The sequence below is a fragment of the Gambusia affinis genome, linkage group LG03, assembly GCF_019740435.1.
Source record: "Gambusia affinis linkage group LG03, SWU_Gaff_1.0, whole genome shotgun sequence".
Lineage (NCBI taxonomy): Eukaryota > Metazoa > Chordata > Actinopteri > Cyprinodontiformes > Poeciliidae > Gambusia > Gambusia affinis.
In genome coordinates, this window is record NC_057870.1 from 7,157,756 (window position 1) to 7,172,315 (window position 14,560).

Consider the following 14,560-nt stretch of genomic DNA (forward strand, 5'->3'; position numbering starts at 1 on the left):
CAAAATTAATGTAAATAAGTCCATAAAATGAACTACAAACCAAATATAATTTTGAGCACTAAGTGTACACTTTGTGTGCAACTGCTAGTGTGCACTTTTGAAAACTGTGAGCCACAGTTTTGATTGTGCACTCTCAAAAGTCTGCACTATGCACTCTCAAAAGTCTGCACTATGCACTCTCAAAAGTCTGCACTATGCACTCTCAAAAGTCTGCACTATGCACGCTCAAAAGTCTGCACTATGCACGCTCAAAAGTCTGCACTATGCACTCTCAAAAGTCTGCACTATGCACTCTCAAAAGTCTGCACTTTTTAGGGTACTCTCAAAAGTCTGCACTTTTTAGGGTACTCTCAAAAGTCTGCACTTTTTAGGGTACTCTCAAAAGTGTACATCAGATGAGCTACAGCCCAAATACACTTTTTAGAGTGCAGAACCAAACACAGCATTCAGTTTCTATTCTCTACAGATCTGGAACAAACTTTCAGAAAACTGCAAAACAGCCCAAACACTGATTTCCTTTTAATTGAGGCTAAAGATTCCACCTTTTCAGAGTTTTCTTTGATGAGTAGCAAGCCATGAACATATTTGAAATGATTGGGCTTGATGGTGGCATTTGACAAACTGTAATGCCCGTTGCTTGTTTGGTTGGTGACTGTGTGATGTTTTATGGCGTAAAGCATGTTGAAATGCCTCGTCAGTGAAAATAGAAATAAAATGGTGGTTCTTTAAAAATAGCACCTTTTCTATTGTAGATATTACAGACCAAAGGTTTGGACACACCTTCTAATTGAGTTCAGCTAGAAGGTGTGTCCAGATTTTTGGTCTGTACTGTATATAAAAAATTTAAACGTGTTTTATCCAAAGGTCATGGAACACTTGTGGCCCTAAGTGAGTTTTATTTTTGCTGGACTGTATAGCAGCTTCACTAATAAACTTGTCCTGACTTCCACATGTTTGATTTGGCCCAAAACGTTGATTATGGCAAACTACAATCACAACTTCTATTGGAAATCTTTGAGCAGTGGTTTTCCTCCTGCCACTCTTTCATAGCAGCAGCAGATTTATGGAGTAAATGGATAATTGTGGATAGTTGTGCTGCGTGCAGAGTTTCCCACCTGAGCTGTGGTGCCCTGCAGCTCATCCAGAGTCACCATGGACCTCTTTGCTGCTTCTGTGTTGGACTTGCTTTGCTACTTAGGTGACTTCTGATATGAAAGCAACGGCGTCTAAATAAGTATGCATGCCACACACTTCAGGTTTTGTTTTTGTAAGAACTTTGAAAACTAAATATCTTTTAGTTAATTAAAATGTTTTTAGGTATGTTTGAAATTTGTCTCTCACAGAAACCCAAATAAAATACAGAGTTTCAAATCGAGGCACTGGAAATGGATGTTTGTCATCACTAAAAATTAATGGCATATCTACACACGGTCTTTCTATAAATACCGTTCCCACTGCTTGGATGTTTTTGGATCTGCATCTGGGAACGTTAGTTTATCCTGACATTAATCACAGCCTGTGTGAGGCACAGTGATCATGACCCCGAACTTAGTTTATACCAAGACTTTGTGCTAAACCTGAATCTTTACAGCCTGATGAATGAAAACCTCTTATTAGAAGCAATGAGACTCTCTACTCTTATCTCAACATAGACACACAAAACATTTTCAGCCTTGGACACCCCGAGGAGCGAAAGCATTCCTGTCGCCCATAGCAACCGCACCGCAAGTTCTCTGACGGTTCGTGTGCCAGCTGCATAAACAGTGGTGGTCGTACATGTTGGTGGCTGCTGCTGCTGCGCTCCTTCACATTACATTCAGAGTTTCTTTTTTTTGTTTTTTTCCCTCCAGGTTGCCAATTAGAAAATCATCCCAAATCAGTAAAAGGTGAGCACTGAGCATAAATGAGCACGCCAGGATTTGTCAGCTGGGTGACTGAGTGAAGCTTGGTAATAGTCTCTTTTTCGCAGTTTGATGTGCTACAAAAGCATTAATAACAGGAACAGATATTAAAGGAAAAGAGTGTATATTTCTGATAAGCCCACTCGTCCCTGTGAACGGCGCTCAGTGCGCTGCTTTTTGGGTTGCAGCTTTTTTTAACCCGGGTCCTGGGAGTCTTGTGACTTCAAAGCCTAACATTATTCTAACCTATGAGCCTCGGCGCAAGCTATTGCTTCCTTCCTCGCATTCTGATGGGGAGCGAAGAGCTAGCAGCCCCCTGGCTCACATCCATCACCCAAAGCCGCTTCTGTCTGGAGCTTATTCTCTCTGCGCCCTCTCTCTTAATATTTTGACTGTTTTGATCCAGTTAAAAGGACGGTTTGGGGTTTTTGAAGCTAATTTCTACCAAAAGGTTAAAACCAGGTGATGTCTTACCTGAAGCAGATAACTCCCCTCGTGACCTTTTTATTTTTATTTATTTTTTAGCAGAAGCTCAGATTAATCAGTCCCTGCAGGTGGCGAATCAAACAGCTATAGTCCAGGACAGGCTGATAATAAATCAGATTACTACTTTCTTTGAATAACTCTGAAAGCAGCAGATTATTTCACACAGATTTCACTTAAACCATAAAAATGTTATTTGAAAGGGTGGGGATTATGGAAAATCAACAGTTTTGATCACATATCATCATTCTATAATATAATTCCCTGATCAAAAACATATCTGGATTGTTGCTTTGATTCTTTCACGAATGTTTGAGAAATCCTTAAAAGTCCTATGGCAACAATTCAGGGGTGCCTAAACGCTTGCTCTCACAAAGCCCCGCCCATTTTCCCCACAGCTCCTCATTGTATCTGCCGTGTCCAGCCGAGCTTCTAACATCGCAGCTCCTCCAGACTAGTGGCAGCAGCAATAGGCAAACACCTGGTGGAGCTGCACATCTGCTGAGCTCAGTTCAGCTCTCCTAAGAATCATCGTTAATGACTTTATGGTGGGGCTTGTTGTCACAGCAGGTCGAAGGCATGTCGGAATGAGCAGGAGCTTCTTAAAGAGACGGAGGCCCGATTTCAAGGCATTAAATTACAAAGTCACATTTCTTTAAAGCTATTTGATTGTGCTATAAAATGTCACCATGTCCCTGGAAAATACATAACACCACCTCTTTTGAATTTCCAAAAACGCTTCAAATGTTTCCTTCCCAACATTTCTTCTCACAGGAAGATTAACTGGTTGGTTGTTGCTGTTAGGAGAATGACTGGCTACCAGTTTGTGACCTTTAGCTAAAACACACTTATTTTAATGATACAAAATGATGTAGTTGTCTGGATGTTCACATGGTGTTTACAGTGTATATTGTGGAGTCTTTGGGAATCCTGAAACGATTACAAAACCATGACATTATCATCTAGCCTTTCACAAATACATATGTAATTTATATGTAAACGTCTGAATTTTAAGAAAGTAGTACCAAATTCTTAAAATAAAACTAATTAAACTAGAATTTCAGAAATTGAAATAAGTTTAATCCAAACTGAAAAAGTCTAATCTCGTTTGTAGTTGGACTGAGATAATACGGTTGTGTGTCTTTTTTTTTTCTTTTTCTTTTTTTTTTAACAGTTTATGTCAAAATCTGGTTTGAACTGAGAGAAATGTTATTCAAACATGAGCCAAAACTTAATCTCCATAAATTAGGCCTGGCTGACTGCTTGTGAATAATGGACATTCCTATTCTGCTTATGAACTGACCCGAATATTACAGCTTTTGTTTGGTACTTTGTCAGCCCTTGCGTTGAATCAAATGCAACACACAGGAGGGGGAAGACGAACAAAATGAGTGTGCTTGTAGGTCACAGGAGCTGAGAGACGTTACGCTGACATACTGAAATAAAAATACAACTCAGTCCCAGAGGGAATGGCCAATACTTTCCCCAAATAACAATAATAAATTCCATCACATAAGTCAAGAAGTTTTCCGATCTGAAAAAATAGAGGAAAAGTCACTTAACAAAACTTAAAGCTGCTATCACATTTTGCTTGGTGTATCTGAAAACATGTTTGCATGGATCTAAGTATTAAAAATAAACAAATCTCATTTGATGAAACTTGAAGTCAACTTGAGCTGCTAAATGTATTCATCCTCCTCGTAGATTCACTTTTAAACAAAATCTCTTAATTTTACCAAGACTAAGTTACATTTGTTGTGATGGTACCGCTTCATTTTGTTGATTGTGTTTGTATGTGACAGTCTGGGGGTCACTACATAATGCTCCAAACAGGCTGCAAATCCCCCAACAAAGTCAAATAATCACTTTCCACATTTATAGGAAATACAGAGTAAATATTCATCAGTGCAGACAGAGCGCCTGCATATTGGTACATGAGATTAAAGAATGTTATCCCACTGTTGCAACGTTCACTTAAAACAATTGTGCAACTCCCATCGTAGAGGTTCGTCAGCAAACGCAACCTCTGGAAATGGCTGAAAAGGTCAGAGTTCAGGGTTGTTGGTGTCAAGCTATTATTCTTAGCAAGCAGACATTGACTTGCAAACATCTTAATCCTTACAATTTTCATTCTGTTCCTTTTTTTCCAATATACAGTTGATGAAAACCATTAAAATTTTAAATCTTGCAACAAATTGCCACAGGCCTGTGCTTTGACTGGGCCATTCTAAACCATTATCTCTTTGATCTAAGCCATTCCATTATAACGCTGGCTGTACGTTTAGAGCTGTTCTCCTGCTAACTACCTCTGTGCGGTATAAACTGTGTCTCTAAGGTGTTTAAGCCATTGATTTATTAATTTATTTTTGACATGATGAAAGTATGTTGAAATGCAGCATGCTACAATTTGAGATGCATTAAAAGAGAATGCTGGAACATTAATCACTTAAAGTTGCCATAAGTCGCCAAATGCAGCCCAGACAAACAGTGGGGACATAAAAAAGTTGATTTAGTTCAATTTCAAGTAAACGTCAAGTCGAATTTTATTTTAGCAACCATAAAATCGCTTAAAATAAATCCGTTTTCACCCTCTCCACAAAATGGGTTTGGTCTCATACCTGGCTCCTCACCTCAGGGCGGTGAAGTCAAAACTGAAGCCTACAGGTAAACAAATGCCACGCATTGCTTCTCCCCACTTCCAAATACAATGTTCTGAAGGCATTTTAATACACTTCACTAAGAGCGGCTGCATAAAAGGAGCCGTATGAACCACACTGTCTGTGTGACGCAAACAATACACAAACCCACCACCCACAATCATCACTCGTACTCTCGAAAGAAAAGAAGCTAAGGGCAAAAGCAGCTGGACGTCTGTTATTTCCCTTCATGTTGACAGACCGCTGTAAGATAAAATAGGAGAATAAAGCTCCACAGCTGAAACGTGGCCATTGTGCAGCTCTTTGGCTCACAAGGGGAAAATAAATGGAAGTCTGATTACTGTAGAGGTTGGGCACTCAATAGTGGGGCCCCCAGGAAACAACAGCTGTAAATAATACCGTATGAAAGGGCACAAATAAATGGGGGCATTAGTGTCATAACAGATTGCTTTTAAATTACCATACAGTCACTGAGCTGCTCTCTGATAAATCAGACCCTTGTCGTTCTCAGAATTGCATGAATAAAGGAAACCTGCATGCTGAGCTGGCAGGAAGACCTTTTGAACAAATTGGCTGCAGCCAGTTTTCTTTGCACAGCCTGCCCTGACAGTAATTACAGCCCTGTGAGTAGTGTGTGATCGTGCTTGTTTGTACAGTAAGTGTGTAGAGAGAGAGACTGGCTGCTGAGATAAAGTACGAGGCAGAGCCCCCCCTGGGCGAGAGTTGCGGGTGCGGGATCATGCCACTGCTGAGATGACCTTTGGAGTAAAAGCCAGCTCCCAGACAAAAGTCTAGGCGTGCGCACGGTTTCTGGTGCATGGCGATGAACTCCAGCGGCATGGCTGCAGCAGCCAATATTTTAACCAGATTTAATGCCACTGTAGGATGATTGAACCCACCACAGAGGAGAACACGTAGAGACAATGTGTCCTAAGAATGAATAATATCTCAAAATATTCCAAGAAGACATTTAAGCTGATCTCTGGGGGTCCGGGGTGTTGCGCTAACCTCACAAATAAATTTGCTTAATGGAAACACGGCAATTTTGCAAAAACTCCTTTTCGATAAAGTTTTTCCGAAGCGGTTTCTCGGCTGACTCGAATTTGGTTCATTTCGCAAAGCTGCGATGGAAACACTTTTTTTTTCACACGACACGAGTCCGGGGATCAACAGCCGGATGTTGCTACTGGCGCAAACCACAAAGAAGACGACAACAGGAAGACAATAGAGCGTCATGTTTTTTAATGGCTCATCGGGACATTTTGACATTTGTAATGCTAACTCAGCTACAGAGTGCCCTGCAGGCTCCACCCATGTTTTCAGCCCCATGGCATTCATATGTTAGATGTGTCTGTGCTAAACATACGAAAGATACTTGGTAATTTGAACTCAAGCTCACTTTGCATTTTATTTCTAATTAGTCAAACCCTATTTTATACACTGTGGGATTTGATTTTAACTCTTCACATAAATAACTGTGGCTTAGTAATTATCTCAACAACATAAAATGTAAGTTACTACAGAGAAACTGAAATTGTTTCACAAGCTTTACAAAAACCAAAGATTGGAAATCGGTCATAAGCTTTGGCTTGCCATAAAATGACATAAAAACGAATCATTTGTCAAACTTTACTTTTAAAATCCATGTCCAACGGTTCATAAGGAGTACACATAAAATACCCAGAGGCATAAACACAAAAGTTTTAAGATTTATGATTTATTATTTTATTTGAGTTGAGTGAACATGCAGACCAAAAAATTGCATTATGATCCAATATGCTGGAAAGATAATTTAATCACTTGCTTGGCCTTTTTTGTAGTTTCAGCAATCGTACTTTAAATATCAGAAATCTTTTTTTTCACAGCTGCACTGATACCTGACACCACATCAGGAATTACATCGACAGGTTAATTTAATTTAATTAAAAAAACAAACAAATTCTCTGAGCAGCTGAAACATAAAGTACTGAAAACAACATATGTTGGTTAAAAAAATATAGGATAGAACTGCTATCCTATATAGAATCCGGATCGGACAGTAATTTCTTGTTTCAGACTTAAAAAGCAACATTTGTGTATTAAGCCATGTTTAATTTTGCTTTGGGAACTAATGCAGTCAGAGAAAGGATTTGCATTTTTTACCTGAAACATGTTAGCAGTTATTAAGAGATGAAAAACCGCAACAAAATCCTTCTGCACTTCAAATCTAGTATGTCCTTGGCATAAGATAGTGCCTTCTCAAGACGGGAATATCGCCAACGCTTTTCATCACGTAGCTGCCGGGTTATTTTTACCAAAGCTTTGAAAAAAAAAATACGTTTTTCACCCATTGTAATTACAGCAGAGTGGTTAAAAGCCACTTTGCATGAGAGTTTTTCAGAATGACTAAGATGTAAATGCGAATTAACATCAGGATTAAAGATAAAGAGGAAAGTCCCAAAGCAGGTAGTGCACGTCTCCGGGAAACTGAACTCGCATGTTCACCCGTACTATTTGTGTCCGATCCGATTTGGCGACTTGAAACTCAGCGACGACTCCGTCTGAAAGAAAAGGTCTCTCAGAAGCACGGTGAGGGGAGTGTTTAAAGAGCGCCCGTGTTGTGTTGTTTTTTTTTTTTTATGTTCTGTTAGGAAGCCTGTTTTCATTTCATCACCAAATCAGCACAGTGTGTAAAAGCATTGCTGGAAATGTGAAGCGTGTGAAGCAGATCGAGGTGGCCACTTGCTCACAGCAGCAACCCACAACAAGTGTCTGAATCCCACACTCCTTGTCAACACATTGTCAACAAAACAAAGAGTGGTTTCTGTATTCCTGGAGAGGAGCAGCATGCCGAGGCTGCTAAAGGAAGCGGCGCTGGTCATGGAATTGTATTGATGGGCTGAGGAATAATTTTCTTCCTTTTGGTGCTTCTGTGACACAAACACAACCAGATTTAGGTCAAAGTGGGCCACAGCCAGTGTTGATGCCCGACCCACACAAGTTTCTTTTACACGTGCCAATTGTAGAAGACTGATGGTTCAGCATTTGAGTCGTTTGCAGGTTTCTTCTGTTTTGCTCAAAAAACCTGGGGAAATATGAATTTATGTCCTGATAGCTGTTTTAGCTGTGTGAAGCTGACACCCCACCCACGTCAAAAAATTCAGCAAATAGTCTGAATGGTTAGTGCTCCGTTTGTGCAGGTTTGTGCCGTTAAAATTTTCGTTTGTGCAGTTTTGGTTTCTGAGATATTAAAAATTATTTTTTAGGTCATCTAGAGTTCACCATCCCCCCATATCGCTCCAAAACAAACCAAAGTGGGCTAGTTCGTTAGTGCTCCGTTTGTGCAGGTTTGTGCCGTTGAAATTTTCGTTTGTGCAGCTTTCGTCTTTGAGATATTAAAAGTTATAATTTTGGCCGATGACGTCACCATCCCCCCATATCGCTCCAAAACAAACCAAAGTGCGCTAGTTCGTTAGTGCTCCGTTTGTGCAGGTTTGTGCAGATGAAATAGATGCACACATTAACTGGCCACTTTATTAGGTAGACCAGTTCAATGACATATGCAAATCCAGTAATTAAATAGCAGCATCCTTGTACATTTAGGCATTAAGATGATGACAGTGATTTCACCTCTAGCGTCAGAATCGGGAAGAGATGGGAATTTAAGTGACGTCAAATGCGTTGTTTTGTTGGTGCCAGTCATGCTGGTCTGGGTGCTTCAGAAAATGCTGATCTGCAGGAGTTCTCATGGACAGCCATCTCTGGGCTTTACATAGAAAAGTCAGGAAAAAGAGGAACTAAATAAGTTGTCTTAATGTCTATGCTTGGGCAAGAGTGCGCAAATTGTTCCAGAAACCTCGAATAACTACTTGTTGCAATCAGGTGCGATCATGTAAAGTGCTAACTCAGAACGGCCAACAAAGAAAACGGTGAAGAGGATAAGCTGCAGCCGCAGAAAGTCACAGCATGTGCCACTCCTGTCAGAAAAAGGACAGGAAACAGGGCAGGATTGTCAATACTGGACTATTCAGTTTTTAGCATTAAATGGTGTAAAGATCATGAATTGAAATTGGCAGATTGGAGTCTAAATGGGAAAAGCAGATGCTCATATCAGCCAGGAAAAGCCTGATCTGTAGATTTCTAGTTCAAATCATTTTAATACAATGATAAAGAAAGTGGAGCGACCAGACATTCCTTTAGCTGCTTGACGGCTGCCTGAAGCAGATCAATAATATTTTAAGACAGTTGATTGGAAATACTTGTTGTGTTTTTAAAGCCGTTGTTGTCTGAATGGTTTTCTCAGCAGATAACCTGACAAACTGATCAATTAATATCAACTTGTTATACATGTAAACATTATGCACTTGAATGGTTATAGTTGGCAATATTGTATCTGTAATGATCAGTATGTCATATTTCAGCAGCATTAAAAAACTAGAAAATTTCTGAAGAAAATTAAATGGGGCCTGCCAAAGTGCGCCCGTCAGTCTGGACCCGGCGTTCCGACGCTGAAAGTTAACATCGACGCCATAGAAAGCTGCAGCACGATCGACGGCATGAGGAGAATCACGAGAACGTCGACTGACATGGACTTGCGCCATTCAGCGTCTTAAAATGAGCGTATGAGCTAAAATTAGCAAAAATGCTAACGTTTTTGCTAAACGTTAGCATTAGCCAAGACGTTTCGCATTTTGGCTAATATTAGTCAAAATGCTAATTGAGCTAGTTAGCATTTAAGCTTAGTGCTAATTAGCTAATTTAGCATTTAGCTAATTTTTGTTAATGCTAAGATTAGCTAAATTTAGCATTGCTAACGCTAATTTTAGCATTTGCTAATTTTAGCTAAATGCTAATTTTAGCATTTAGTTAAAATTTAAATGCTAATTTTAGCATTTAGCTAAAATTTAAATGCTAATTTTAGCATTTAGCTAAATTGAATTTAGCATTTTAGCTATATGCTAAAATAAAAGGAAAACATTTCAGTTCCTGCAACAATGGAGGACAAAACATCAAAAAGAGTGAATGATGTCCATGAATAACCTGGAAATGACTCCAGCAGACATCCAGGTATTCAGAGCAAAACTAAATCAGTTGACCTTGGCTTCACCTTGGAACCTGGAAAGAGTCTCAGGTGGAAACGTTTACGCCATGATGTTCATGCAGGGAGAGGAGATGGGAACTGGGAGAACTGGGAGAAACATCTGGGATGAGTCCCTGGAGAGAAGACGATCTGAAGTTAAAGGAAGACGGACTGAAAAACTGAACTACGCTGTACGAAAGCTGCCACATTGCGTTTCTGGAGGACCAGAAATAAAACCAGTCCTACAGGATTCACTGCACAGATGTTGAGGAAGATGTTTTAGCAAAATGAGACAAACTCTTTACTCTGGGTTTCTAACTGCTAAAAATGAACAAGTATAAAATGACCTAACTGCTAAACATGAACAAGTATAAAATGACCTAACTACTAAAAATGAACAAGTATAAAATGACCTAACTACTAAAAATGAACAAGTATAAAATGACCTAACTACTGAAAATGAACAAGTATAAAATGACCTAACTACTGAAAATGAACAAGTATAAAATGACCTAACTACTAAAAATGAACAAGTATAAAATGACCTAACTACTGAAAATGAACAAGTATAAAATGACCTAACTACTAAAAATGAACATGTATAAAATGATCTAACTACTAAATAACTACTAAAACTCATTTACAAACAATAACTATACTAACTTTTCCTGAGTTTCAGGCTTTACATTTGGCTGTAACTCATTTACAAATGATAAGCCTGTGTAGGTTTTCTCGCAGGTTTTGTACCACTTCCCTGAAAGCCTTTCTCACTGACTTAAAGGGGTTCCACTGCGGCTGCAGTCTGTTTGCCATCGTTACCAGGACATTTCGTTGTAGTATTGGGGTCCCCGCCTCCAGGACAAGGAGGATGTATTCTACGTTTTTGCACTCCTTCATCAGGTCTTTAAAGATGGAGGTCCCCTGGAGTGTAATTTTTTCTGGGCTCATTTTCAGAACTCTGGGTTTTGTTTCAACCCAGAGTTTCTTAAAGAGTCGATCACAGATATAATTATATTGAGATAAAGGGTAATGGCTGTTTCCTGTCTTGTCAACAATCTGTTGGATGACTGCTCTGACAAGACTTCTTACAGCAGTCCTTCTCATAATTATCTCCTCAGACTGGTCTTCATCTGCTTCGTTGAGGGACTGGTCTTCCTCTGATTCACTGAGGGACAGGTCTTCCTCTGCTTCGCTGAGGGACTTGTCTTCCTCTGGTTTGCTGAGGGACTTGTCTTCCTCTGCTCCGCTGAGGGACTGGTCTTCCTCTGCTCCGCTGAGGGACTGGTCTTTCTCTGCTTTGCTGAGGGACTGGTCTTTCTCTGCTTTGCTGAGGGACTGGTCTTTCTCTGCTCCGCTGAGGGACTGGTCTTTCTCTGTTTCGCTGAGGCACTGGTCTTCCTCAGGTTCGCAGAGGGACTTGTCTTCCTCAGGTTCGCAGAGGGACTGGTCTTCCTCAGGTTCGCAGAGGGACTGGTCTTCCTCAGGTTCGCAGAGGGACTGGTCTTTCTCTGCTTCGCTGAGGCACTGGTCTTCCTCAGGTTCGCAGAGGGACTTGTCTTCCTCTGCTTTGCTGAGGGACTTGTCTTCCTCTGCTTTGCTGAGGGACTTGTCTTCCTCTGCTTTGCTGAGGGACTTGTCTTCCTCTGCTCCGCTGAGGGACTTGTCTTCCTCTGCTCCGCTGAGGGACTTGTCTTCCTCTGCTCCGCTGAGGGACTGGTCTTCCTCTGCTCCGCTGAGGGACTGGTCTTTCTCTGCTCCGCTGAGGGACTGGTCTTCCTCAGATTCGCAGAGGGACTGGTCTTCCTCAGGTTCACAGAGGGACTTGTCTTCCTCAGGTTCGCAGAGGGACTGGTCTTCCTCAGGTTCGCAGAGGGACTGGTCTTCCTCAGGTTCACAGAGGGACTGGTCTTCCTCAGGTTCACAGAGGGACTTGTCTTCCTCAGGTTCACAGAGGGACTTGTCTTCCTCTGGTTCGCAGAGGGACTTGTCTTCCTCAGGTTCACAGAGGGACTTGTCTTCCAATGGTTTGCAGACGGACTGGTCTTTCTCCTCTTCCTGTAGCTCTGCGGTTGTCTTGATTTCTTTAGGAATATCAGCTGCCATGGCCGTCGTTTCCTTGTTGTCTTTGGCAAGCTGAGCTACGCACCCTTTAATATCCGAAAGAGAAGCCTCTCCTTCTGACATTTTTATATCTTCCACTTGGATTATCAGTGGAGCCACCTTTGCTGAATGTCTAGCAAAGAAATTCCTAAAAAACCTCTTGATCTCTCCTGTCAGACCTTTAGTCTTAGACTTTGGCTCACTGTCGGCTGGTTCCATGAATGAGGGCGATCTATCCAAAACGGTGACGTTGTGGGTCTCGGATGGTGAACTCTGACTATTTTTAATCATTATTTGTCAGGTTGAAGGTAATTTTCAACTCTAGCAAAAACAACAGGTTCTGCGAAGAATGAGTGCAAAGTGATGTTTAGGGCGAAAGAAAGCAAATAAAGACCCTGACCTATGACGTCCGTCCATACGTCATAGACATCAAACCGCCCACACAGCAGCGTCATATCCTCAGTATGAAGTCACGTTCTGTCAGGAGCCACTTTACTGCGCATGTCAGACTATATTTAAACTTTTTACAGATGGGATAATTAAATCATTTACAAGTGGAGCCACCGCAGATCGCTTCTCTTCGCCCCGCGCAACTCCCGCAGCCTTGCGGCGTCCGCAGCCGTCAGGTCTATTTTTAGCGCCTCAACCCGCTGCTTTTTATTTTGTTACATTTTTTATTATTTCTGAAGGTTTTGTTTGTTAAATGCCGTGATAGGGGAAGCTACAGCTTCATTTTCCTCTGATTGTGACCAGAATAGGGAGAAATGATTTTATTTGTCCTTTGCTCGCTAAATATGAATAGCGCGGTATTTAGGTTTTTTTGGGGGGTTTTTTTATGCAGACGGAACTCGGTTTATCGGTAAATATATCTCTCATTGATGTTACCACGAACAAAATGGCTTTAATATCGCTAGTTTATAGCTAATATCCAACGTTTGGGGCATGTTGTCTCATTTATAGACTCACCTGCATTTAGTACTGATGGCTCATTAAGACAGAACCGAGTTAGAATAAATTACTCTGTGATAAACTGATTGACGACATGCTAGCTAATGCTAACTCGTTCATTCAACAGAGTAACATCTGTGTGTATGTGTGAAGATCCAGTCCTGCTTCTCTCAGTGATCAATTTTAGGGAAAAATAATTATCATTCAAATAAACAGAGTTAATAATATCTGTTCTCTGTTCGCATGTTATGAAGGGGAGCAGATTAATTCACGAAGCTGAAATAATTCATCCCAAATAAATTTGACAAATAATGAGCAAATATTTTCAAACTTACAGGATTTGTTATTCATCAAGAAAGGAATATTGTTAAAATGTGTTTGATTCAGTCAGATTATTAAACAGTTAATCTTCTCCACTTGTAGAGTTTAATCAGGCACGTGCAGAGTGCCTGATCCGTGATGCCCCTAGTGCCCTTTTTGATTTTTTTTTTCAAAAAAAAATTTTTTTTTTAAATTTTTTATTTTTAATCTGTATGTCAGAAGGCCTGTTTGTGCCCCTCAGCAATAATATTTAGCTAAATATAAGTTAGCAAAATAAACTAGTCTGGCTGCCCTCAGTCTAATAATGACTCTCAGAGTGTAACTGCTCAGAGTCATTATTAAAAATAATAGCACCCCTTTGCATGGCAGGCCCCAAAAACAACCTTTTTCTATTCCATTTTTAATAAAAGCTATTCCATCATGTCATATATTTTCCTTTGACATTTTGTGAAAATATGATGAAGCTGTAATATTTTGGCCAATGTTATCATATTGCAAAAAAAACCTCAAAATGCTTAGAATGAGTGAAAAGCACACTATAAGAAACCTTTATGAACCCAAATTAGATCAAAATCGACTGTATGTGTGGATTATTCAGCAGATTTTCCGGCGCATAAATTTAATCCACTGCCCACTTGTCTGCTCTAAGGCATGTTCCCTCCCTTCTACTTTTCTCCCACCTGGCATTAAACGTCTTCCTAGCACTAAAAGCATATATCATGGAATATTTGGAGTTGTTCGGTGTTGGCCAAGCAGACTGATCGGAGCCATCTAACCATTTCCTTCCCTGGGCTTATATGTGACAACATGGAACAAATTGTAGCCCTTCTGAATCACTCCGCAGCCCCAGCAACTTAAGCACTGGAGGACAGCTGTGGTGAGCAGCGTTGGGAGTGCCATGCATCTTAAACCTGTCGGAGTCAGCGTTTCAAAGTGTAAATATGCGTATTTGCAAAGTCTTCCAAAATTCTTTTTTGTCAGGTTGTGTACTGTGTTGCTGCTACGGACAAAAAATAAATAAAAAAATAAAGTGCAACCTTTGTTTATGTGCAGGTCATTTTATGTGGGGAATCTACTTAATACCTCCAGAT

At 40.5% G+C, this 14,560-nt stretch overlaps 1 long non-coding RNA gene across 1 annotated transcript; it reads right to left on the reverse strand.

Moving 5' to 3' along the window:
• Window positions 1-8,808: 8,808 nt before the first annotated feature.
• LOC122827276 lies at window positions 8,809-11,261 on the reverse strand. The gene is made up of 3 exons (XR_006370013.1): window positions 10,764-11,261; window positions 10,128-10,234; window positions 8,809-8,997 (listed from the first exon to the last, which is right to left on the reverse strand). It is a non-coding gene; the product is annotated as an uncharacterized LOC122827276 (long non-coding RNA).
• Window positions 11,262-14,560: the final 3,299 nt, after the last annotated feature.